Below are 25,642 nucleotides of genomic sequence, written 5' to 3'. Positions count from 1 at the left end.
CCAGTAATCAACTGACCAATCATTGGGAACTGGACAATAGTGTTGACCAATCAGCGACTGATCACACAGGCTCCCTGCCCAAAGTGGGGTATAAAAAAGGCCACTCTGACATGACAGCTAGTTAGTTCAGGAACAAAATGGTCTGATCAACAACTCTGAGGCCAGAATAGGGAGGACTGATCATGTGGGACCTTGTCAAATGCTTTACTGAAGTCCATATAGACAACATCCGCTGCTCTGCCCTCATCAATCATCTTTGTCACTTTCTCAAAAACACAGTCAAATTTGTAATCAGGACCAGCCCCGCACAAAGCCAAGCTGACTTTCCCTAATAAGTCCATGCTTTTTCAAATGTAAGTAACTCCTGTCCCTAAGAATCTTCTCCAATAAGGTGGCATAAAAAGTACTGCAAGACAAACCTTTCACTTACTGCATCATGTAGAATCTGGCTTCTTTTATACTAAGTACTTAATAAAAAAAATCATAATTTAGAACACATTTATTGTTGTCCTTTTAGAGAAACAATGGAATATAGTCAAATTGTATGTACTTTCTAAGATTCCCTTGGGAATTCAAAGTGAATTGCCAGATCACCCCCTAATGTGAATGTCAACCTAGATTTATTTCAATAGTTAATACACTAAGCTTGCTCATTTAAAATGTACTTGGTGGACTTTTGACAGTGTGGAAATGAGAGGAATTACAGAAAATTGATTTGTACTGCATCACTAACAAATAACAGATGCAAAACATGTTTTAAGAGGACACACAGGAAATATGGGTAATACACACATTTTTCTCCTGATTTTGCTGGGTTATGCAGAACTGCTGACATTGCTCAATGATGCTGGTAAGTTTCGGGGCGCTTGTCCAACATGGAAATCTCAAGCTTACTGTCCGAGCTCAGCAGCCATTTCCCAGCCATGCTGCTCCATTGAGCTCCCTTGTGCAGAGGAGTCTGCTCCCAGGTCCTGTGCCAGGTTAGACCCGGCGTAGAATCTTCAAGTCCATTCATCTGAATGGCAACTGCAAGGCTAATTGGAAGAAAGCCAAAAAATAGAACACGTAACATTTTTAAGGAATTGTTTGCGTTTTTTTTAAAGTTTTTAATTAGTTATATATTTAATATGTTCAGAAGACATGATGCTAAGTAAATGTTGCTTGTACTCATGGTCGTAAACAAAAGATCAGAAAAAAACAAATAGATGGTTTATCAGAGTTAGGTTGATATCTTCATAATCAGTTGGCTGCTGTTTGGTAATGTGTACCATGATGTTTAATTCACTGCAGAGAAAAGGATCTTGCAACAATTACACTGAAGGAAGAATTATGGCCAAAATGATACAGGAATAAAATCCTTAAAGGCATAATCCTTCAGTTGGTTTTGTTAGTAAAAGTGGAATTCCTACAAATGTTGCTTGGTAAAAAGTTAATATGTCATTACAAATGTTTGTACCAGTTCAAAATCTTTTTAATACATTATGGATTTCTTTTTAGAAATACTTAGCAGTAATCATAAAAACAGATATTCATTTTTACCTGGAGTTCTGTTAACTTTGAATCTCCAGCATGAACATAAATTACCTGCAATTTATGGAACAGATGTTGGCAATATCTTATTTTTATAAAATCCCTACCTGTACTAAAATAACAGAAGAGGTTATGACAGAGGCTCTTCATTCTTCCCAGCATCTGAAAATTGGAGTCAGAATCAATTTTGTACAAACATGTAAATTCCTCTTAACTGTAATATGTGAGAAAGGAAAAACCAGAAATTGGATTGCCTAGCATCATTTTTTTGTGTGTTTGTTGACTTTATCAAGAATCAATTGCACTGGAGGTCAATTATGAAATTGGACTGGGCTCTTCTGCGCACTATTCATGTTAGTGTGCCCAACATTTTTCCAACACCAACTGATATCTTCATTTGCCCAATACCCATTTCCTACTGCATTGACATAAACTGGAGCAGACTGTCATTGAATAGCCTCAGTAGAACTAGGAGCTCATCATGCTAGTCTATTGCTTTTCTGGCTAATAAAAGGGCCATTGTGCTGACATCAGGAGACCCCTCTGGGCAGCTTCGGAAGTAACAGCAGGCTGTTCTGATACCTTCCAATGTGCACAGAGTGCACGACAATTAACTAGATTACATTTTACAGCATTTATCTGATGGATGTCTGTGTGGTGACACCATTGGCAGCACTCCATTATTGGAGGCATCATAATGGCCATTGCTGGCTACTCAGGGTGGACTGAGGACCTTGGGGCAGGAGGCAAAGGATGTCCATTAACCAAGAGTATATGCCCATAGAGCCTTCAGTGATACCACAACACGAGAACACTAGGAGCAGGAGTAGGCCAGCTGACCTCTCAGACCTGCCCTGCCATTCAGTATGATCATGGCTGATCTACCCCAGTCCTCAACTCCTCCTCTGTACCACACCCTATCTACACCTTCCTGATGAACTTGGGTTGTCTTCGCTGTGGTTTTGTGACATGTTGCAGGAAGACATGCAGCATGGCGATGCTCTAACAAATGGACCACTGTTTCCATGGAGATTCTCAACTTTCTTGGCACAGGATCTTTCCAAAGCCTCAGAAGATTTCTCCCAATTTGCTGCTTGCCATTACGTCAGAGTGATCATCCAGGCACTGTATTTACAAAGTTTTTTTTAACTACTTTGATTTCAGTGAAGAGCAGGTGGTACTTCTGTGACTGGTACTTGCCAGCAAGGGAAGCTTCTCACGAGTGCCGGAACCCATCCATGTGCCCATTAGACTCCTCTTAATAACTTGGATCTTCTTTTATGAGTGGTAAAGGTTCCACTTGTTCAATATACAGGCTGTTGTGGATCACAAGAAGAATTTTGTCATGGTGAATGCTGAATGTAATACACACATGACTCCTTCATCCTGATAGATGCACAGTGTTAGATAATTTCAGCAGTCAGCATTGCCTACGGGAATGGATCCAGGAGAGGGCTATCCTCTACTTTTCTGGCTCCACACACCAGCGCGCTCTCCATGCACAGCAGCCAAGTACAGATACAATGAGAGTCACCCAAATACCAGGACAATAGTGGAAAACAACACAGTTCTCCTGAAGATGATAAGTTCTTGCCTGCCTCAATCCAGGCTGCCAAGCAGATGTGGAGGCATCACTGTTGTGCACTGCTTACTGTGCGACTAACAAACTGCAGGCAGCAGGTGGTGCCTGAGGAAGACCAGCAAGGAGACCTGGAGCCTGAGGTCCATGAGGCAGAGCCTGAGGTGCAGCAGGGACAGGAGGGATGCCCCTGATTAACAATCACAGCCTTCTCTTGCAGCTGAATAGAAGAGGCAGGGATTTTCTAAAGACTCTCCAAAAGGGGTATGATTTTAATAAGGACTCTGCAAAATAAAATTCCTCATTGCAAACCAAGTGACCCTTCCACAATGCAATCTTGACCACCTGCGAAGTACACAAGTAGAGAGCACGGATAATGTCTAAAATTCCCTCACATTCTACACAACCTGCCTACCTGCAATGAATAAAAATGAATGAATTCCTGTTCCAATTATTTTATGGCTTGCTACAATGCCTCTGTATTTCCTGATGAGCGGCACCTCGCTCAGAGCTCTGCATAAAAACAGTTGCTGTGAGGGTCTCTGCTCTGCAGGTGGGAACAGTGGTGTAAAGATCACCTTGACATACCTTGTTAACTTATGAAATATCTTTCACTGTGTGGGAATGCTCAATCCTGGAGGAGACCACTATAGCCACCTCCTGCCAGGCTCTTCTTTTGGTTGGCCTGACAAGTCTCCTGGCCCCCAGATACTCAGTACTTCTCTCCTGACACATATCTCATTAATCAGAACTTGATGCTCCTTTAAGTGAATGTGGGAATTGTTTCCATCTCCCCTGCTGACTTTGTCTTCTCCATGACAGCCAAAATGTGTTTTAGTGTTGTATGGGCACTATGTGGAATTTGCCTTTGGGGATAAGTATTCTTCTCTGAATACTGCAGATCAAAGTGATGGGACGTTTGCAAAACTGGGTGTGATCATTTTGGGAATTGTGCAAGTCCTGTTTTAGCATATGTTTCTGGGTGAAAACCATCCTGAAATTGCTTCAAATAGGACTTTGGTCAATTTTGCTATTTTCTTTTGTGGAGCACTAGATTGGGCGTTGGTGCTAAACACAACTGTATTTTATGTACAAACATGTGCAATCCAATTTCTGGGCAGAATTGATTAAGATGTAATAACACATTTCTTGAATATTATACCAGAGCAAATTAAAAATATCTCAGAAAAATTTAACCCAATTTCACTTTTAACCCTTGAACAAAATCTACAAAGAGCTTTGTTATTATGCAAGATCTTTGTGTGTACCAACAGCTGTGTACATGGTTGGAGTCTTGCCAGCATATGATAGATGTCGGCATTCAGAACTGTATATGGTGTTCTGGTGTGTACTTGGGATGTGGGTGTCACTAACAAGACTGCCATTAATTGCTGACTGCCACTGAGATATTATACATTGCTGAAGAAAAATTGGTTAAGGTTTACTTATCTCTGAAAAATGGCAAGAATACACAGCTGAATAGATCAGCCCCAAAACTGGTAAAATTGCTTCTTAGGCCTCAAAAGCTTGTTAAAGGATCTATGAGGTTAATGACTAACAGGCCATATGTCCCTTGGAAATTCAGGGCCAAGAATCTTCTACTGAGATGGGCAGCTTCACTTGGACAATGTTTATTAAACATTATGTTATTTCTTTTTATTTTATCTTTTTTTCTCTGGAACTATCGCAATATAAATTCTTCAATAGCAAAATAAATATTTCATTATCTTCCTGTATTTTCTAAAATTGTAACATTAATACAGCTGGAAAGAAGTAAGTCAAAACAATTCCTGATTCACTTTCTCTTTTCTGACCCTTTTCAGTCGCATTTCATTCATCAGCCATTGTATAAACAAGCATGACATGGGAGCAGACTGTCATAAAACAAGCTGAAGTACCAATAGCTAGATTCATGTGCCAAGAAAAGCCTGCTTCACCAGCCATTTTTCAATTGCTATTTAATTATCTGCCGTATATAACACAGGTGTCATAGGCACAGTGAGAGACATATAAGGACAGTGTTATTGCACTTGTAACAAACTGGAAATCAGATGATCTTCAGTTGGAAAATCTCAGTAACACTAATTACTTTAAACAGAGAAAACACTTTTGTTGATGTGTGTGGACAAGCTAGTCATAATGAAACAAAGTAAAATTGCTTAGGAAAATCATTGCTAACAGCAGCTGGTAAGATTATTCCAAAATACTCTGCACTTCTTCATTTTTTTCTCATGATTTTATCTGCTTATCCAGTTTTATCTGAATGTGAATGCAGAATGGAAAGAATGAAATTTGTTAAGATGGTACCATAGTCATTTTTTATAAGTGTGACTGGTTTGTCTCTCTTCTCCAATGTGCAGATGTACCACAATAGCTGACCAAATTTAAGGGAGTGAATTCAACATAGAATACACAAGTTTTGCAGTCAAATATCCCTTGCTGGAAGTGCAAACAAAGAATGGCATTGTAGGTGATCACGTGAAATGAACAGTGGCCATAACAGCAACAACTGCAATCACTAGCAGGCCTTTGGATGATCACAGAAGATAAAAGGCTGGAGAACCGAGCCCTCCAGAACAGGATGTCATACCTCAACATGTGTGACTGGGAATTCATTGATTTGACCACAGATCATCAAAAAAAAGAAAATTATTGAGATCTGGGAGTATTCAGAATTAACTCTGTCTCTCAGCAGGCCCAAGGGTCCTCTCCCAGAGTCAAGCTCTGCATGATCAATATTTCTCAAGCACTTTAAGCCATGTGGTTGGCTACTTCCTGAGAGAGGCAGTCCATATACCTCTGCATTATTGCAATCAAGTTTTCTGGGTATGGACCTGTGCAACATGTTTTGCTTGTACAGCACCCAGTCACTCATATCCATACACTTGTAGCTTTCTGCTGCAAAGCTATAATTAACTTGGCAAAGGCCACCATGGAGTTCCTGAAATGCTCCAACGTGGCCAGCTCCCTACTGTTAGAATACAAATACTTATATCATAATTCACAGAGCGAAAGCTATGCGCCGCATGCTAGCTCTGACAGGGACTCAAGTAGGACTGTGTGCGTAGGAATGAAACTCACACTGCTTCAGATTATAAATCTTCAAAGAAAAGGGAACCAAAATACAAACCCTATCACACTTAAACTGTGTCAGTGATTTGCTGCTCAAATCCCTCTGAAGAAGAGTGACATCGTGCTTGTAAGATGCACTGTCAGAGTCAGGTTGGCCAATGTGCTGCTAGCCAATGTGGGAGAGCTGAAATGCAATTCCTCTGGAGAGCCTTCCACTCCCTGTAGCCCAAAACCAAACAAAAAATAAATCCCCATTTCTGCTCACGCTGATTGCCCTGAGGACTCTTTTTAAAGCAATAATTTTTAAAACATTGGCTTCTACTAAGAGGTGAGGTGATGCCCATGTAGGATGAACTCCCACTATCCACATCATTTTTTTTTGTAATCCATCTGCTCCTTCCTAAATCTCCAGGTACCGCCTACTATCCATAGTTTTTCCAAATTATGCAAACTGTTAAGACCAACAATAATGTTTTCTAAGGTCAGTTAATCACTTTGCTGCCACATGGCAATGTAGAAGGACCATTTTGTTTTCAAAGTAGTCCTAGAATCAAACATTTGATTTGGAATTGCATGGAGACCACGGCACAAAGAAAGACTATTTGCCCTAATGTCGATGTTTATGCCCCACTCTCTCTGCATTTAACTACGTCAGTTTAATCTTCCCTTCTGCCTTTAGCTTTACCTTAAGTGGATCTATGTTATTTTCCTGACACCACGTGATATGATTTCTACATTCTAATTTGGTTAAAGAAAATTTTCCTTAATTCCATATTGGATTTTTTGTTGACTTTTCTTATACTTATGGGACTTAGTTTAGGTCTTCCTCATGAGCAGAAAAAATTTTCACTGTGCCTATCATAACAAATCCTTCCTCAGCTGAGCAGGTGTTAAGACACACGTTCAGGCTTCTCTTTTCTAGCGGAAAGTACCCCAGCCAATCCTGATTGGTTTATTTTTATGTAAAATCTTTACATAAAATGAATATATTCCTTGTTGTTTCAATAGATCAAAGGGGCAGTGGTGAGAAATTCTAAATCAGCAATGGGCGGTAACTAACGAATGTTGCTGTGTACAGCAGGAGCTGGAGCTAATTACCAGAGCACATTATACCATCTATAGCTGAAGGTGGTTTCTCTGTGACACAGGTTCAGTCTGGGCTGCAGTGCTATTGTTGTGTTTGCTGGCCAACCTCTTGGCATCCTGAAATTCAACCCTGAACAAATCTTCAGGTTTGTATTGGTTAGCTTCATGTTGTTCAACCGTGGGGCCATGCAGGCGGCACAGGAAGAAGGACTGCAGGACTATGATGATGTTGAATGTCAAAGCGGAACAATACTGCCAAAACTGTCAGGCACAAATTATTGAGTAGAGGCTTTCCTAAGACAATCCTAAAAACAGTCCCAATCAGCTGTCCAATTTTCTCCCCAACTTTCTGAATGCCCTTCCACACAACTACGTCCTTGGTCTTTCCCTTCCATAACTCTGAGTATGTAAGTCAACAGAAAATATGAGCAAATAAAGTCTACATACTTTACATGTTGTGTATTTTGTAACTTCCATAATCTTTCCCTCTTCAAAATATTGGAATTATATTACCACAGAGCAAACACCTTTGTGTCTGGCCGTTGACTTATATTATGTTCGTACAGTCTTGGCCCTGTGATTGGAGTTTCCAACATAGAAGATTGCTAATCACCTGCTAAGGGGAGTTGAGACGCTCTTGCTGGCCAGTCAGCTCTTGCCTTTGTGCTAGACCTCTGTCACAGCTTCAGTGGGGGACACCTTTGCCATCGTGATTGTGTAGAAGCTGGCAGGGGAGTAGACAAGCTGTCATCCAGAGATAGGATAGCATTAGCCCATGGGACAAGTGGGCTGCGTCTCTACATTCACATCCAATTAGCAGGAAAATATAGTTCCCATCTTGTCTTGCTGCTACCTGAACCTAATCCTATCATTGCATTTGTGCAGTAATGCTCAATGGGTCACTCTCTAGCCTTACTCTAATTCACACCCATTATCCTCCCCAAGCAGATGTTTGCTAATGAGCTGGGTTGTTGTTTTGATGTATTGTCAGCAGTTCATCATCCATGCAATTTACACAGCTTGAGCACTGAGTTCTGTGTGCATTTCTGTTCACCACATTACAGGAGGCGTGATTGCTCCAGAGAGGGTTCAGAGGAGATCAACAAAGATGTTGCTAGTGTTAGCTATGAGAAAGGACTAGCTATGCTGAGATGTTTTCTTTTAACAGAGGAAGCTCAGGCATATATAATTTAAACATACAAAATTATGACTGGTCCAGAAAGAGTAAATAGGAAGGCTCTATTTTGCATGTCTAAGGGGTCAAAAACCAGGGGAACAGATTTCAAAGTATTTTGCAAAAGAGTCAAAGGGAAACAATGAAAGTTTCTTTCACCCAGAATGTATGAATTAGGAGCAGGAGTAGGTTATTCAGTTCTTCCAGCCTAGTCTGTAGAAGGTGGAAGGGGTTTTGAACTCACTGCTTGAAAGGACAGTTGAAGGAGAAACCCCTATTTCATTTAAAAAGTGCCTGGGTGTGTACTTGAAGACCCACCATCTGAAGGGTTACAGTTCAAGAGCTGGGTTGAAATTACGTCAAGTATTTCTTTCTCAAACAGCTTAGACACAATGGGCTGAATGGCATTCTTCTGTGTTGAAAATTTTCTTTGAAACTATAAGCACTGAACCAACTTTGTTAAATTTATAAAAAGCCAATTGTCAACTTACATTTACACCCACCAAGGCAGTAGTTGTTGAGTCCCAATAAAAAACAGTGAAATGCTATGGCTGCTGTTTTATCATCTCAATGTTGAGAATTTTCACTTGGAAAATAATTGAAAAATGTTAGTTCTACTTTTCAGATGATTGCAACTTTTTGCGAGATAATGTACTGAAATATCATAAGGAGCTGGTGGGCATTTTTAAATAAAAGATAAATAATCATCAGATTTGATTAAGGCAATTTTTAAACAAAATTAATGCACTATAATGAAAACAGATTTTATTTCAGAGAAAATACATCTTAAGGAGAAATGTGATGCAAGTATTTAGAATGCAGTTAAGTGTATCCATAGGAAAACCCTATTTGGATCACAGTTCTTTTTAGCTAAATGCTAATAACATGATTTTAAAGGCTGCAAAGATACGAAGCAAATTAAATCTGACCCAACTCAAAAAAAACACAGGACATTCACTAACATGAGACATGGAGGAATGTTCAAGCTCAAACACTGTGCCAAGAAGTTTCTACATTTTAAATAAATACTCAAGTAAATTTTGTGCTTATATAGTGAGGGCTGCCAGTACTTGCAAATGGAGCATCTTGCACTATGTGTACCTCCCTATAAGCACCAAGCACTCCCATGTCAGATTAGTGTATGTTTGGTGAAAGATAAAGCTCCTTGATCACTATTAAAATGCATATCTTAACTTTAACTGCCTCCTTCACCAATTTAGGTTTTGATATTATCCACACAAGGTATTCCAGTAGTCTCTGTGGTTGATCTGATGCCACGTACTTCCGAATAACGAAACCTGTCTTACATGGTAGACTTAAATCCACCCGGAGGTGATTAGGCACTGCCTCAAAACTTATTTCATTTTAGAAGTTCTCATGAATATCAGAAATTGCTGTATTTTAATGCAATGTTACTCAGTTTTCTGTGCTGAGGGACCCAGGTCTTTTATGTTTAATGGATTTAAAATCATCCACAATTAAATGCATATGAGAAAGAGATCTTGTAGTGTGATTATCAAACCTATGACAGCCAAAAGACATGTGTTCAAAAACCATCTTAGAGATATCAGATACTGTATATAGAAAATAACAGAGAATCTGTAACAACCAGGCAAGCAGACCTCAGCATATATCCTCCTTCATTGTCCTGAATGTTAAAATTACAGACAAAATAATTTTGGGGTGGATAAAGCTGTACTGGTGTATTACTGACGGACTCAAAGACCTTTCTTCACATGGAACAGAGGTCAGTCATGAGTTCAGATCCAAGTTGCTGGTGATAGAAGAGGTCCAGCTGTGAGTTGGTAGGAGATTGAGGGTCATTTCACAGCACTGAGATGGTGGGGTTTGGGGCAGTGGTGGGGGTGGTGGAAAATATGGGATCATAATAGGCTGGTTGAGGATATCAAGGCTGTAGTCATATTGGGTGGTTGTGGCCATGACTGGATGGGGATGTTGGGGAGGAAGGGGACCAAGAAAGATAATTTATTAAATTAAATTGAACCCAAGAATTGGGACCTGCTCACATGTTATGAAGACCTATTTCTGCCCTATCAGCAGGATATGCAAGCATAAATCAGCATCATGATTGGGCATTCGCATGTACATTGTGCACCATTGGACACAACTGCACTGGTCCAAGTGCCTGGTGCTTTAGTGTTCAAATGCACAGAAGTCCCAGATGAAAAAAGCTGTACTTTATGAAATTTGCAGCATTTACAATTATTTATTTTCATAGAGATGCTACTGTAATGTTCAAAAACATGATAGAATTTTTACCAATGAATATTTTATAAAATGCAATAAATATTAATTTAGTAACTGAACAGAATGCAGTTGAAGAGATCCTAATGCTGGCAATCAACAAAATGTTACTTCAGTGTACGTTCAGTTACTTGAATGACATTGAAACTCACAGATAGTACCAGCAGATAGTACATGGAGTTTATTAGGTTTTACATGGTGCAAAAATCTAGTTTAAACCTCATAATGTCTTCATTTTGGTCCAGCAGGTTTCTGTGACCATTTCTCAGATTGTGTATCAATGATCTCTGTTTGTGTAATAATATTAAGCTCATAATGTTAAGTTCACAATTTTTTAAAAGGACAGCACTATTATAAATGTTATATTTATAAATTCTATATTCAGAACATAGATTTCCACTTTTGTGATGAGTACTGTGAATGCTGTCAAGCATTGATAATATTTCAGCAAAGAAATGGAATAAATCATGTTGTACTGAAAAGACTAGATTGTTCCTGATCTGAACACTTACACAAACCTTAATTATTACTAATGGATGTTTCAAGTGCTACAACCTTGATCATGAAGCACTTGTTGGTTCAGCGTAATGGTATCACTTTGGTTATTCTCAGTTGTAAAGAGATTTACAGAGTATGTCCTCATTCACCAAAATTTACATACATAGACTGTTTGCTATTTTAATCAATTCATTTAGTGGAGTTGTTGATAAATGGTGAATCTTTTTTCCACGTCTCAGTAATGTTACATCAACACGTCATTAGTCTGTGCACAAATCTTTAAAGCACCCATCAAGATAATTCCAAAGAGTCCTTGTTTACTTTGCAACATTTGAAACAATAGGGTGCTACAAAGCATTAGTAAGAGGATGCCAGCAAATGTTATCATTGCTTGAAGCGTATTAACTAACTTTTTATTCACAGGATATAAAACATGGAAATGGTATTCTAAAACCTGTTTCCATCTTCATGAAATGTACCTAACTATATTGTTGTAAGAATACAGAGAATTTGTAAATCAATTAACTAATGATTTTGGAGGGTGAATGTCAAAGCTGCATGGGAATGATTAAACATGAAAGGACCTTAAAGTTTAAACTAATGTGATTATGTCTTGAATTTAGAAATAAGGGAGTTGCACAAAGCCATCAGTTGTGTGGAGTCACAACATGAGATCAGTTACAGAAATTGAAGATTTCTGGTGAACTCTCATTGTCATTGATCATGCTCATTGCCAACGATCTCATTATCATCGTTCTCATTGACTGACTGCTGAAGACAAGGATCTTCATTATGAGGGCCAGTGACTGCAAGAGTTCCAGAATTGCTTCCTTACTGTGTATTTGGTGCACTTTCAATATTCTGGAATTAAGAATTTAAGAACATAAGAAATAGGAGCGGGAGTAGGCCATCTGGCCCATCAAGCTTGCTCTGCCATTCAATAAGATCATGGCTGATCTGGCCGTGGACTCAGATCCACCTATCTGCCTTTTCCCCATAACCCTTAATTCCCCTACCATGCAAAAATCTATCTAACTGTGCCTTAAATATAGTTAATGCGGTAGCCTCTACTGCTTCCCTGGGCAGAGAATTCCACAGATTCACACTGATTTTCAAATTATTTCTGTAACTAGAATACAGTGGATACTTTAGTAATTCTTAGCACTTCATTCCCCTCACAATCCAGTACTGCTGTAAATGTAAATCCCTTTCCTCATCTCATGTAGTTAAGCTCTTGCTCTGCCCTTTCCCTTACACATTCAACTCCAATTTGTGCAAAATACCAGGTTCACTCCAAGAAAACCACCCTCCCACTCCCCTCATGCTACTTAAAACTAATTTGTTTTCTTTCTTTCCCAGGTCTGATGAAGGGCCTTTGACCTGAAATGTTAACTGAGATGCTACACACGAGATGCTGGAGAAACTCAGTGGGTCAGGCAGCACCTATGGACTGAAGTCCAGATGAAGGGTCTCAACCCAAAATGTCGACTGTCCATTTCTCTCCATAGATGCTGCCTGACCCACTGACTTCCTCCAGCACCTTGTGTGTTGCTCCAAATTCCGGCATCTGCAGTCTCTTGTGTCTCCATTTAACTCAGATGCTGCCTGACCTTCTGACTGTTTCCAGCATTTTCTGGTTTTATTTCAGATTTCCCCCTTCTGCAGTTGTTTGATCGACTAGGGAGGAGTAGGGCCCAACTGTACATGAGGACAATATTCTCTTTGGAAACAATAAGAGATAGCCCTTGGGTTTGTTGGAGTTGCCATGGAGGTCCTTTTGCATGACAGATCAGCAGTGAAACACCAGAAGCATCAGAGGTGAGCTGGGGGGGTGGGGAGAGCGCAATCTTGGAGTTAACATTCCTCTGGGTATGTTCATTATATTCTATTTACAAAAATCGTTTGAAAATTAAATTTCACATAGGACGAAGGGAATACCTCTGGCAGGATAAAGCCAGGGTTGTCATGGTGACTCCACTCAGTGGAGCCATCTGGTTGATAGATTAATGAGGGCAATGACAGTATGAGAGTAAACAAAGGGACATGTGAAAGCTGTGAAATGCAGATCGAGCTGTTGCTGAGATCTGAAAGCAAAAGGAGAATGCTAGAAATGCTCAGCAGATTCAGGCAGTATCTGTGAGAGAGAGATAAAAAGCTGAGTTAATATTGCAGATGGGTAATCTGCAGGAGAACTTCTGATACAAACTGATGAAGCAATTTATCTGAAATTGTTTAATTCAATATTGAGTTCTGAAGGGTACAACATGTCCAGACAGAAGGTGAGGTACTGTTCCCCAGTTTACATGGGCTTCGTAGGTCGGGTGGGAATGGGCATAGTATTTACATGACATGCAACTAAAAACCCCCTTGAAATAAATGAACGTGCTCAGCAGTGTTTAATTTTTTTTCAGCGTAGAGGAGACCACATCATGAGTACCAAATGCAATGTACCTCCCTAGTGCTGGGACATAAGTGGTATCTACCTCTAGAAATATCTTTCATTTATTCATTTTTCAGGATGGAGCATTGCTGGCAATGTCAGCATTTATTTCCCTTCTCTATTGAACCCTGAGAAGGTGGTGGTGAGCCACCTTCCTGAACTGCTGCAGTCTTTCTGGTGAAGGTACTCTGACAATGCCGTTGGGAATCGAGTTCCAAGATTAGACCAAGTGATGGTGAATGAATGGCAACATATTTCTGAATCTCGAGGTAGCATTACTTGATGGTAGTGCTACTAAGTGCCTGCTGCCCTTGTGCTTCTTCTTGGTACAGGTCACAAGTTTGGAAGGTGCTATTGGAGTAGCACAGGGTAGTTACTGTAGTAGATTTTGTAGAAAGCACACAGGACAGCTGTAGTGCAATGGAGATGGAGAAAACAAATATTGGGAGCAGTGGTTGGACTCTCTTGTTGGAGGTGGCCATTGCTTGGCACTTTATTCACATAAATTTTAGTTGTCACTTTCTGGCCATGCTTGAATGTTGTCTGTTTTTACTGCAAGCAAGCAGGGACTGTTTCATTTCCAATGGAACTAAACATAATGCATTGTTAAGCCAACAACCCTACTAGTGATGGAAGGATAATCATTGATAAAGATGCTAAAAGCGATCAGGGCAAGGACAATGCCCTGAAGGTCTTCTGCAGTTTGGTCCTGGGGCTGGATGATTGACCTCCAACAACCACAACCAGCTTTGTGTGAGGGATGGCACCAGCTATTAGAGTACTTTGTCTCTGATATCCAGAGATTTTATCAAGCCTCCTTGTTGCCACATTTGGTCAAATGCAGCCTTGTTATCAAGGGCAGTCCTCTCGCCATTTCTCTGGAATTCAGCTCTTTGTTCCATGTTTACACCAAGGCTGTAATGAGATCTGGAACTAAGCAATCTTGTCAAAACCCAAATTGGGCATCTATGATCTGATTTATTGGAGAGGAAATTGCCGACTGAAAACATCTTCCAGCACTTTGCTGATGATTAAAAGCAGACTGATGGGCATTATGGAGTCAGATTAGATTTGTCCTGCTTTTCGTAGGCAGGACATATCAGATCAATTTTCCAGCTGCAGGGTAGATGCCAACATTGGGACTGGACTGCCACAGCTTGGCTCAGGATACAGACATTTATGGAGAGCATAGCAATGTTGTCTGGTCCAGTTTCCCTTCCTGTCTCAAGTGCTCTCAACCATTTCTTGATATCAATACAATATTAATATCATGTGGAGTGAACCAAATTGGCTTCTGTGATAGTGGGGATCTCAGGAGGAAGGCAAGATGAATTTATCCTCTCAGCACTTCTGCCTGAATAAGGCTACAAATACTTCAGCCTTTTTGATTGCATTTACTTGTCATTGTGGATGGGGATGTGCTTGAAATCTCCTCCTCCTATCCACCAATGTATCTTGTACACATTTTGCTATGATAAGGAATAAAAATTAAATACTTCTTTAAAGAATATATATTACAATAGTAAGAGCCACTCATTTATTGTTTGCAGAGAATAATATAAGAGTTAAGAAGCATTAGAAAAAAATCCTGAATGCATTTGAATTAAAATAGAACATGACATTATTCAGTCAAGAAAGGAATGTACAAGCAATTCAGTCACTATAAAACAGGGACCTTGATTTTATTGCCCATATGGCATAAATACCTCTGATATTATAAAGTACAGGGGCTCCCTGGGCTACAGATGACCTGACTTACAGAAATCCAACTTTACACAAATTCTCCCATAGATTTTTTTAAAGTACTTTTCAAGATAGTAATTCTGTAGTTCTGTGGTATTCATTAATGACTGGATACAGTATATATATTCCATTAGTTAAATTACAGGTTGTGAGAAGGTGATTATTCAGTGAAATGACAGAACTATGGCAGGTGTACATACAGTGATACAATATGGGTTACTTTAGAAAACAGACGTTTCTGACAAGAAAAAATGGAAGGTTACAGGCTGTGTAGGAGGGAAGGGTTAGATTGATCATGGGGTAGGTTTATATAGGTTGGCACAACATCGTGGGCCGAAGGGCCTGTACTGTGCTGTACTGTTCTATGTTCTATGTTCTATGTTAAGGAGAATGCGACTTACGGACAGTTCTCAGGAATGAAACCCTTACATAGCCTGAGGACTGCCTGTAGTATATCCACTGTTACAGTGAGTAACTGGCAGGTCATCTTAAAAATTTTAATACCATTCAGACCATAGCCAGGATACATGTCCACTCAACAGCGAGCCTCTACATCTGCTCATATGCAACATGGCAACCTGCCTACCATTCTTCTAAAGGACTGGGGACGGGGACATTCCCAACTGTTTGAACCTTGGTCAGTTGCCCTGCCTAGTGACTCCAGGCAGAAGATCTCTCTCAGAATACAGCCCTGTAGAAAATGCTTATGAAAATCTAGACTCTGCTCTTCTGGGTCCTGGTCTAATTTGAATTTACAACAGGATTTCACTGGGAGGTTATGAAGTTTCAGCTGACAGCACTTTCATCAGTAGCATGTTTTAAAATGCTACTGTTGTCTCTCAACCTGCCTATCACTAAAGCAAGTTTCCAGTTAAAATGCCAGCTGTTCTTATTATTGAAACTCAAAAGAATTACAAGCACTGTAAATCTGAAATAAAAACAAAAAGTACTGGAGATGAAGCAGATCTGATGAAGGGTCTTCGACCTGAAACATTTCCACAGATGCTATCTGACCTGCTGAGTATTTCCAGCATTTGCTGTTCTTATTGTTATTAGTTGTTCAGCTCCTCTCTGATCACAAGCACTGTTTAAGATCAGACATTGAATGAGACTCCTGGTTAAAAAATCCAAATACTTGTTGGCTCAAAGACCAGCAATAACTGTAACAGTGTCTCAGCAAATACACTACACACATATACTTCATCAAAATCAAATTTCAACCATGCCAAGGACTGGAGCATCGTATTGGATGTGGCAGCAATTGTTACATTAAATAGCTGGTCTTAGACTGAGGCACTCAAGCCCTGTGTGCTCAATGGCATCTTTGTTCAGCATCAAATCTTAAACAGTGCCAGTGATTAGAGCAGCGTCCTAGCTCACTGAAAGATCAGGAGGCAAATATCTTGAATGCTAAGTGAAGGAAGAAAAATAGAAAAGCAGTGACTTAAAATATATTTCCACCCCCCAAAAATTAAAAGTCCAGCAAAGGACAAAACTGAATACCTGTTGAGAAGAACAGCTCTGGCACCCATTTTTTTTTGCCCTCACATTAAAATCAGGAAATCGTAGAATAGTTACAACATGGAAAGAGGCTATTTGACCCTGTTGAGTCCGTATTCCCATGCACATGCTGCCCTGTCCTTCTTGGTGGTAGAGGTTATGGTTTGGGAGGTAGTGCTTGCGTAGGCTGGATGAGCAACTGCTGAGCATTTTGTAGATGGGACACACCAAGGCTACTGTGTGCCAAAGGTGGAAGGAATTGGGTGGTGGATGGGTGCCCAAAAAGCAGGCAGCTTTGTCATAGAGTCATAAAGCACGGTAGCAGGCTCTTCAGTCCAACTGGTCCATGCCAACTAAGATGCCCATCCAAGCTAGTCCCATTTGCCCTTGTTTGGCCCATATCTTTCTAAACCTTTCCTATCCATGCACCTATCCAACTGTCCTTTAGAAATTGTTATAGTACCTGCCTTAACCACTTCCTCTGGCAGCTCATTCTATAAACGTACGTCCCTCTGTATAAAAAAGTTGCCCTTAACTTCCTATTAAATCATTCCCCTCTCACCTTAAACCTATGCCCTCCGTGCTGTATGACTCTATGACTCTATAACTTTTCCTATAGAAGGGTGACCAAAACTGAACAGAATACTCCATATGCGGCCTCACCAGTGTCTTGTCCTGGATGTATTGAGCTTCTTGAAATTTGTTGGCACTGCACTCATCCAGGCAAGTGGAGAGTATTCCATCACACTCATGAGTTTTGCCTTGCAGATAGCGGAAAGGGTTTGGGGTGTCAGGAGGTGAATCATTTGGTGCAGGCTATCAGCCTTTGGCCTACTCTTCTAGTCACAGTGTCTATGGAGAAATAAATAAATAACACTTCGGGTCATTGACTGTGCATCAGAACTGGGAAAAAATGAAAGAAAATACATTTAAAGTTCTGGAGAATGTGGTTTGGAGAAGGTGAGTAATGAACATCATCATTGTTATGTCATCATCTGATAGGATAAAAGGTAGGAGAGGTTAAATGACAAGATGATAAAGTGCAAAGTGAAAGAGGGTGGTAGTGAATAAAGTAAGAGGGTGATGGGTTTTCCTGGAGAAAGAGCCATTAAGAGGAGCAAGGTTAGTATCTGAAATTACAGAAGGAAAATATGGTGGTTGCTGGATATCTAATGTAAAAAAACACAAGAAATGCTCATTATCTGAAATCCTTAAACTCAAAGGCTGTACTTCTTTAGATGAAAGAAGAGGTATTGAACCACATGCTAACATTGACCTTCTTTGGACTTAGGTAGTTCATAAAGCCATAGAGTTATACAGCATGGACACAGGCCCTTTAGCTCAATGCCCATGCCAACCAAGGTATCTGTTCCAGCTAGTCCCATTTACCTGTATTTGGCCCATATCCCTCTAATCCTTCCCTATTCATGCACCTGTTCAAATGTCTTTTAAACATTGTAATTGTACCCACCTCTACTACCTGCTCTGGCAGCTCATTCCATGTGCCCATCACCCTCTGTGTGATAAAGCTTGCCCCTCAGATCCCCTTTAAATCTTTCCCCTCTCACCTTAAACCAATGCCATCCAGTTTTAGACTTCCTTACCCTGGGAAAAACACTGTGACTATCTACTCTATTTATGCCCCTCATAATTTTGTAAATCTCTATAAGGTCACCCCTCAGCCTTCTTTGCTCCAGGGAAACCAGTCCCAGCCTATCCAATCTCTCCTCATAACTCCTCTCCATTCCAATAGTCCTGTGAATCTTTTCTGCACCTTCTCGAGCCTATTTACATCCTTCCTTCGGAGTAGCAACCAGAACTGCACAAAATACTCCAAGTGCAGCCGAACCAACAATTTGCACAACTGTTACATGACATCCCAATTCCTATACTCAATGCCAATGAAGTCAAGCATACCACATGCCTTTATAACCTCGATCTTCCTGTGCCACCATTTTCAGGGAACTATGTACTAGTATCCCAAGGTCTTGCTGTTCAATAACACATCCAGGGCTCTGCCATTCGCTGTGTATGGCCTGGCCTGGTTTAACTTCACAAAAATGCATCACTTTGCACTTGTCCGAGTCAAATTCTAATAGCCATTCCCTCGCCCACTTTCCCAGTTGATCTAGATCCTGTTGTAACCTTAAACAACCTTCTTCACTGTCCACTATACCACCAGTTTTGGTGTTATCTGCTAACTTACTATTCATATCACCTACATTGTCTTCCAAATCATTGATATACATGACAAACAATAAAGGACCCAGCATGACTACTTACCGGTCTCCAATCTGAAAAGCAAGCTTCCATACCACCCTCTGCCTCCTACACCGCCAATTTTGTTTCCAATTTGCCATCTCACCCTGGATCTCATATATTCTAACCTTCCAGAGCAGCCTACCATGCGGGACCTTGTCAAAGGCCTTGCTAAGGTCCATGTAGACCACGTCCACCACCCTGCACTTTTCCTCAAAAAACTCAATAAAATTTGTGAGACAAAATCTCTCACAAAACAAATCCATGCTGACTATCCCTACTCAGTCCTTGCCTTTCCAAATGCAAACCAATCCAGTCCCTCAGAATCCCTTTCAGCAACTTTCCCACCACTGATGTAAGGCTCATTGGCCTGCAGTTCCCTGGCTTGTCCTTGCAGCCCTTCCTAAATAAAGGCACAATATTAGCTACCCTTCTGTCTTCTAGTACCTCACCCATGGCTAACAAAGGTACAAAAATATCTGCTGGAACCCTAGCAATCTCCTTCTTTGCTTCCCACAGTGTCCTAAGATACGTCTAGTCAGGCCCCTGGGACCTATACACTTTTATGTGCTTCAAGACCTCCAACACCTCCTCCCTAGTAATGTCAATATGCTTCTGGATATCACTGTTCTCTTCTCTGAACTCACTAACTTCCATGACCTTATGTGTGGTAAATATAAGCAAGAAATATTCATTTATGACCTTGCCCATCTTCCATGGCTCCATACATAGATCACCTCTACACATGGCTCTACAAGGATCACCACGTTGATTCTTAAGAGGAACTACTCCCCCCCCACCCCAGCATTAACCCAGAGGCTCCCTTCCTCACACTGGAATTTAAAGAAAAGGTTGGAAATTGCAATCTTAGTTATAAATGTTTAATAATGAATGTAATTCATTGCCCAAAAGGCCAGAGGAAGCAGACTTAAAAGGAACTTTTAAAAGCTAATTGGATATATGCATGAAAATGAAACTCTTAAAGGTGCATGGGCTTATTTGGCACTCTGTCAACCTTCTGAAAAAAAGTCACATAGCACAGAAACAGGTCCTTCGGCCCACAATGTCTGCACCGACCAACAAACATCCATCTACAAATATCTGCGTTTTTTATCTTGTATCCCAATCAACCCCGCCCCCCCACCCCACACATTCTCCTACAATTCACCACACAAGAGGCAATCTACAGTAGTTAATTAACCTACCAACTTGCACATATGAGAGGAAACAAGAGCATCTAGAGAAAATCCACTTAGTCATAGGGAGAATGTGCAAACTCCACACGGACAGCACCAGAGGCCGGGATTGAACCCGGGTCACTGAAGTTATGAGGCAGTAATACTAACAACTGCTGTGTCACTGTGCTGCCCTAATTTTCTCCATCACTAGCACACAATGGCTACAGTGTGTATCACCTATAAAATGCATGGCAGTTACTTGCGCAGGTTGCTCTGACAACTGCTCCCAACCTCTACACTCAAATACAAGAGCAGAACAGTGGAATTAAATGGATGGCTCTTTCAACCAGAACTGGCATTGGCACAATGGACTGAATGGCTTCTCTCAATGCTTTCTTCTTCTATGATTATTAAGACATCACAAAGGAAGAGGGGAAATGGGCACAAAATACTCTGGCTACCGTTGCCTATGTACATCATACTCACAGCACGATGGAAGTACTGTAATTTGTAGTACTAAAATTCTGCTCATATTATGCTGCAGTTTAAATTCCTCACCATACATTCCTGACATTAATTATTTCACTGCAGGGAAGCTGAAATATTTTTCCTCTCATTTCACTCATAGCACCACTAGCAGATGTCTAGGAGAATACTGACCACAGTCAGTATAAGGCCAAAATAAATGCAGAGAAAAATAACACATATTGTATGATTCCATTTTGCAGATGAATAGACAGTTATCATGGTCTTTCAAAGTAACAGTTTTCATTTCTCTAAAAGAAATCATTAATTCTGATTATCACAAATGTTTATTGATGATGACTGAAAATCTATTGAAATTTAGGTCTGTGTAGACTTTTCAATCAGCTTATTTTGTAAGCAGGATCCAAAATAGCTAACAAAAATCTCCACTAATTAAAATGCCCTTTGTATTGGAGTTTCATATACACTTCAGCCAACAGTATTGTGTAGTATGACATCACCCTGTAAGGAAGGCTGTTATTTTTTCACAGGAAAAATTAAACATTGCATGTATGGAAAACTTTTGCTTTCAAACTTACTTTCACCAAATGAATTAGATCAGTAAACAGCATTGTTTTGTTATTGAAACATTGTTATTGAAGCAATACTGTCCATTTTGCATTATGGGAATAGCGAGGTTTGACTTTCTTCCATTTGGTTTAAAATCAGTCTTAGAAAAGCCACAATTTCCTGCTAAAATTGGGTTGTTTTATTTTCATTGAAATGAACATAAAATTGACCTTTTTTAGAAATAGATATTTCAATGACACTCTCCATGATCTCACGGAGACTGAAAGAAAAGTAAAAAGCCCACTTACCATTTTATTTATGTTTTATTAATATTGATATTGCCAATGTTTTATTAAAACTTATAAAAAAATTATATTCTCTGTAATTCATGGAATTGTACAGCAGTCATGTAGGCCATTCAGCTGACTATGCTTGTGCCAGCTCTTTGCCAAAGCTGTCAGTTAGTCCCATTCCTTGAACTTTCCTATTAGCCCTGCAAATTATCTCACCTTCACTTTCTTTTTCAGATGTTTTATTGAAAGTTATTTCTGGTTTTGACCCCACCACCCTCTCAGGAAGAACATTCAGGATCATACTGATGCTGCATAAAATATCTCCTCATTTCATGTGCTCTTTTTATAATTTTCTTTAATTTGAGGCCTCTGTTTATCAGATCTTCAACTAGTGCCAACAGTTTTCCCATATTTATTTTAATGGACTATTCGACTCTGGACTACAATACAGCTTTGGTCCAAACATGAGAAAATATGAGCATGTAAGCCAACTGGCTCTTCAAGTCTACTCCACTATTCAATAAGATCATTATTTTGGCCTCAGCTTCATTCTTCTCCCTGTTTTCTGTAACCTTTGACTTCCCTATGGTCCAAAAATCTGCATCAGCCTTAATTATATTCAGTGACTTTATGTTCATATCTCTTAGAGTAAAGAACTTCAAAAACTCTCAATCATTCCTTTTTATTTCTTTCTTAATTGACCCCTTATTCTGAAACGATGCCTCCTAGATTTAATTCTCCCATGAAGGGAAACATCCTTTCAGCATCTACTCTGTCAAGCAGCCTCTGAATCTTATGTATTTCAAGAAAATTCATTCTCATTCTTCTAAACTCCAAGGAATATAGGCCCAACCTGTTCAACTTTCCTTCCTATGGCATTCCCTTCATTCTGGGAATCAATCCAGTGGACTTCCTCTGAACTACCTTTAATCCAGGATGTCCTTCCTCAAATAAGGAGATCAAAACTGCTTGCAGCATTCCAGTGTGGTCTCACTGACATCTTTCTAATTATATATTCATCCCCTTTGTAATATAGGCTAACATTACATTTGCCTTCCTAATATCCTTAATTACCTGCATATTAACTTTGTGTTTCATGTATTGTTGCATTCTGTAGCCTTTCCCTATTTAAAACATGCTTGGCGCTTTTATTCTTCCTACCAATGCCTTACATTTCCCCATATTATGTGCCATCTGCCAAATATTTGCCTACTTACTTAACCTATCTATATCTCAATGCTTAATTTTAGAAATTGGACCAAGGCAGTCTTGGTGTACTAAATGGATTCTACAGAGAGCACTAATGCCAACTTAGAAGTTCCAAGAGAAAAAATTGTGAAATCGTGATAACCTTGCCTTTAGCAATTGCTATCATGATTTACTCCTTTTAAGGGGTATTAAACTCGTGTTTTAAAAAATGTGTTTCATGATCACTGCAGCTTGCTAGACTCGTAGCAGCAATGGTACTTGCGTGTTGACCCATGAGAAGTGGATCAGTGCTTTTAAAAGGATTGCACTATGGTAGCCCGAGAAGAATGTGGATTGGAAATTGAGGTGTGGGTGGGAACATTGGTGAAGGTTTCAGTAGCGCCTGGGCCTACTGAGCTATGGAGTAGGCTGATTGGATATGGTGTCATGGGGGTGAAGCTGCATTGGGTCATGAGCGCAAGTACCATGATCAGGTCAGGGATATTGAGGGTTGTGTCTGCACCCTGTGCCATGGATGTCAGATATTTTCAATACACAGAGGAAACATTTGGTGATTTACAACATATAACAATATCTTAGGTGTTGTTGTTAATTCATAAAGAATTCACCTTAAGTTTGATTCACTTCTACTGAGAGTAAATTATGAAGGGCATGGATTATGACCTTTTGAGGCAATTTCTGTCACTAAACCAAGCTGCACACATTAATGACATCATCATGTGTAGGATACTTTTATAGACAAATTCAACCTGTGTGAAGGTGAATTACAGGCCCAATTCAATTTTCTAATCGGCAGGAATTACAACGGAACTAAGCACAGACACCTGAAACAAGCAAGTTTTGCTTTTCGTGTCTCATTTACATATTCAAAACAGGTGTAAAAGGATCCAATTTCTTGGCATAAGTTGTCCTCACAGATTGCTATCCCATTTATCTTTGTATTGTCATCAGATTTAGCTACAATATACTCAGTCCTTTATTATTCTATCATTAGATCATGAATTGTTGATGACCCAGCATCGATCCCTGTGGATTCCCACTAGCTGCAGCTTGCCAGACTGGAAACAGCCCAATTACCCAATTTTCTACTTACTCTTAGTTAGCCAGTTCTTTATCCATTCTAAAATATTACACACACACCACAAGTTGTTATTTTATGCAATAATCTTTCCTATGGCACCTCACCCAAATGCCAATTGTGATCCTAAATACACTACATTTACTAGTTCATCTTTTTTTAACTTGTTCATTACATCTGCAGAGAACTCTAATATATTTGCCACAAAATCATGCTAACTCGGTTTAATAATATTATGGTTTTCTAAAGGTCCTGCTACTACTTCCTTAATCTGGTATTCAGTATTTTCCCATAAAAAGCCTATAAAAAAATCAGAACAGGTATAGACCATTCAGCCCTTTGAGCTTGCTCCACCATTCAGTAAGATCATGGCTGATCGAACTTTCCTCCAATCCACTTTCCCACCCTATCCTTAAGAACTTTGTTGTCGTCTCCTTTCATTATTGTCTTCTTCAATGCAACTTCAAATGCCTTACTTTCATTTGCCTTTTAAAAGTTTGACAATGGTCCTATTGGTTTGGTTGATGTACCTGCTCACTCCACAATGCTCTGCCACAGGACAACATACCATTTCTATGCTGCCCTCATTATCAGTTACTCCTTTCTGGTAAATCCCAAATTAATTTGGATCATCCATAGCCTAATCAAATCTCTGCCCTATTTTTCTAAACATAATTGGATGAGAAAATTGAGCAAGTCAACAATATAGAAAGCCTCTTTATACTTGGTTAACACTGACTTATAAATTTGCATACAAATATATCTCACAGGAATAGAGTAAAGGGATATAAGAGACAGCTAAATATAGTTACAGGGTCTCCAACCTAATAGATCCTGCTTTTACAGAGCAGAACAGTGCTTGCTGACTGTCACACTGACATGCAGGAATTGAGAATCATGTCCTAAGAAAGTTCAGTGGCTATCAGGCCAGCTGGGTAATTTCTTGGCCAGCATATGGTATACAACAAGTAAAGGCTTTAGAGTTCTGCTTACCTAATATTATGTTTTAAATGTAGCAACCCTTAGCTGGATACTCCCAAAGAGCTTCCTCTACATCTGGTCAGAAAAGGCTCGGGATGAGAGAACAGAGAGATTCATCCCTTTTGTTCCCTAAGCTCCAAGGATGCCTGGCTCTAAATCTAAGTGCTGCAACTGCAGTGCTACTTCATTCCGTAAAGTGCAGAACTTCCTAAACAGAGACCTCGGCAATGCCCAGAATCATATTATTTAGATCAAGCCGAGTGTGAAACATTTGATAGAATTCTCATAATGTTACATAGCTAGTTGTTCAATGCATTAAGGTGGGTGTTGTATTACAGAGGAAAACTCAAGTTAATATACATAGAAAGATAACTTGCTGCAAATAATTCTCTGCATTTCCATCCTAATCGGTTTGCCAATAAAACATTACACAGGCAACATATAATGAAACCTAAATAAAAATGACAGAGTTAAAGATGTAACTTCCAAATTTCTCCATTTTATTTTCTATCATTCCGTTACATACATTCATTTTGAAACCAAACTAAACCTAATAATAACTGTTATCCCTAAAAGTGAAGCTTAAAAGAAATTCTAAAGAAGAAAGCTGGAACCATGGCATGTTTATTTTTGTTCCTCTACCTTAAACCAAGCTAAAGGGAACTCAGTGGTATTTGAAACATTCAAATACTCATCAAAATTATAAAGCTACCATGAAAACA

General features: G+C 39.7%; 1 long non-coding RNA gene across 1 annotated transcript in view; it reads right to left on the bottom strand.

Annotated features, from left to right (window-relative positions):
- Nucleotides 1-810: 810 nt before the first annotated feature.
- The window catches only part of LOC127576227 (uncharacterized), a 52,291-nt gene continuing 27,459 nt past the window's right edge, over nucleotides 811-25,642 (bottom strand). The window contains exons 2-3 of the long non-coding RNA XR_007957188.1: nucleotides 1,638-1,692; nucleotides 811-1,034 (exon numbers count right to left, since the gene is read on the bottom strand). This is a non-coding gene — a long non-coding RNA (uncharacterized LOC127576227). The remainder of the gene's footprint in view (nucleotides 1,035-1,637; nucleotides 1,693-25,642) is intronic.

The sequence above is a fragment of the Pristis pectinata genome, chromosome 11 (assembly GCF_009764475.1).
Source record: "Pristis pectinata isolate sPriPec2 chromosome 11, sPriPec2.1.pri, whole genome shotgun sequence".
Classification (NCBI taxonomy): domain Eukaryota; kingdom Metazoa; phylum Chordata; class Chondrichthyes; order Rhinopristiformes; family Pristidae; genus Pristis; species Pristis pectinata.
This window is presented reverse-complemented; position numbering and strand designations above follow the sequence as displayed.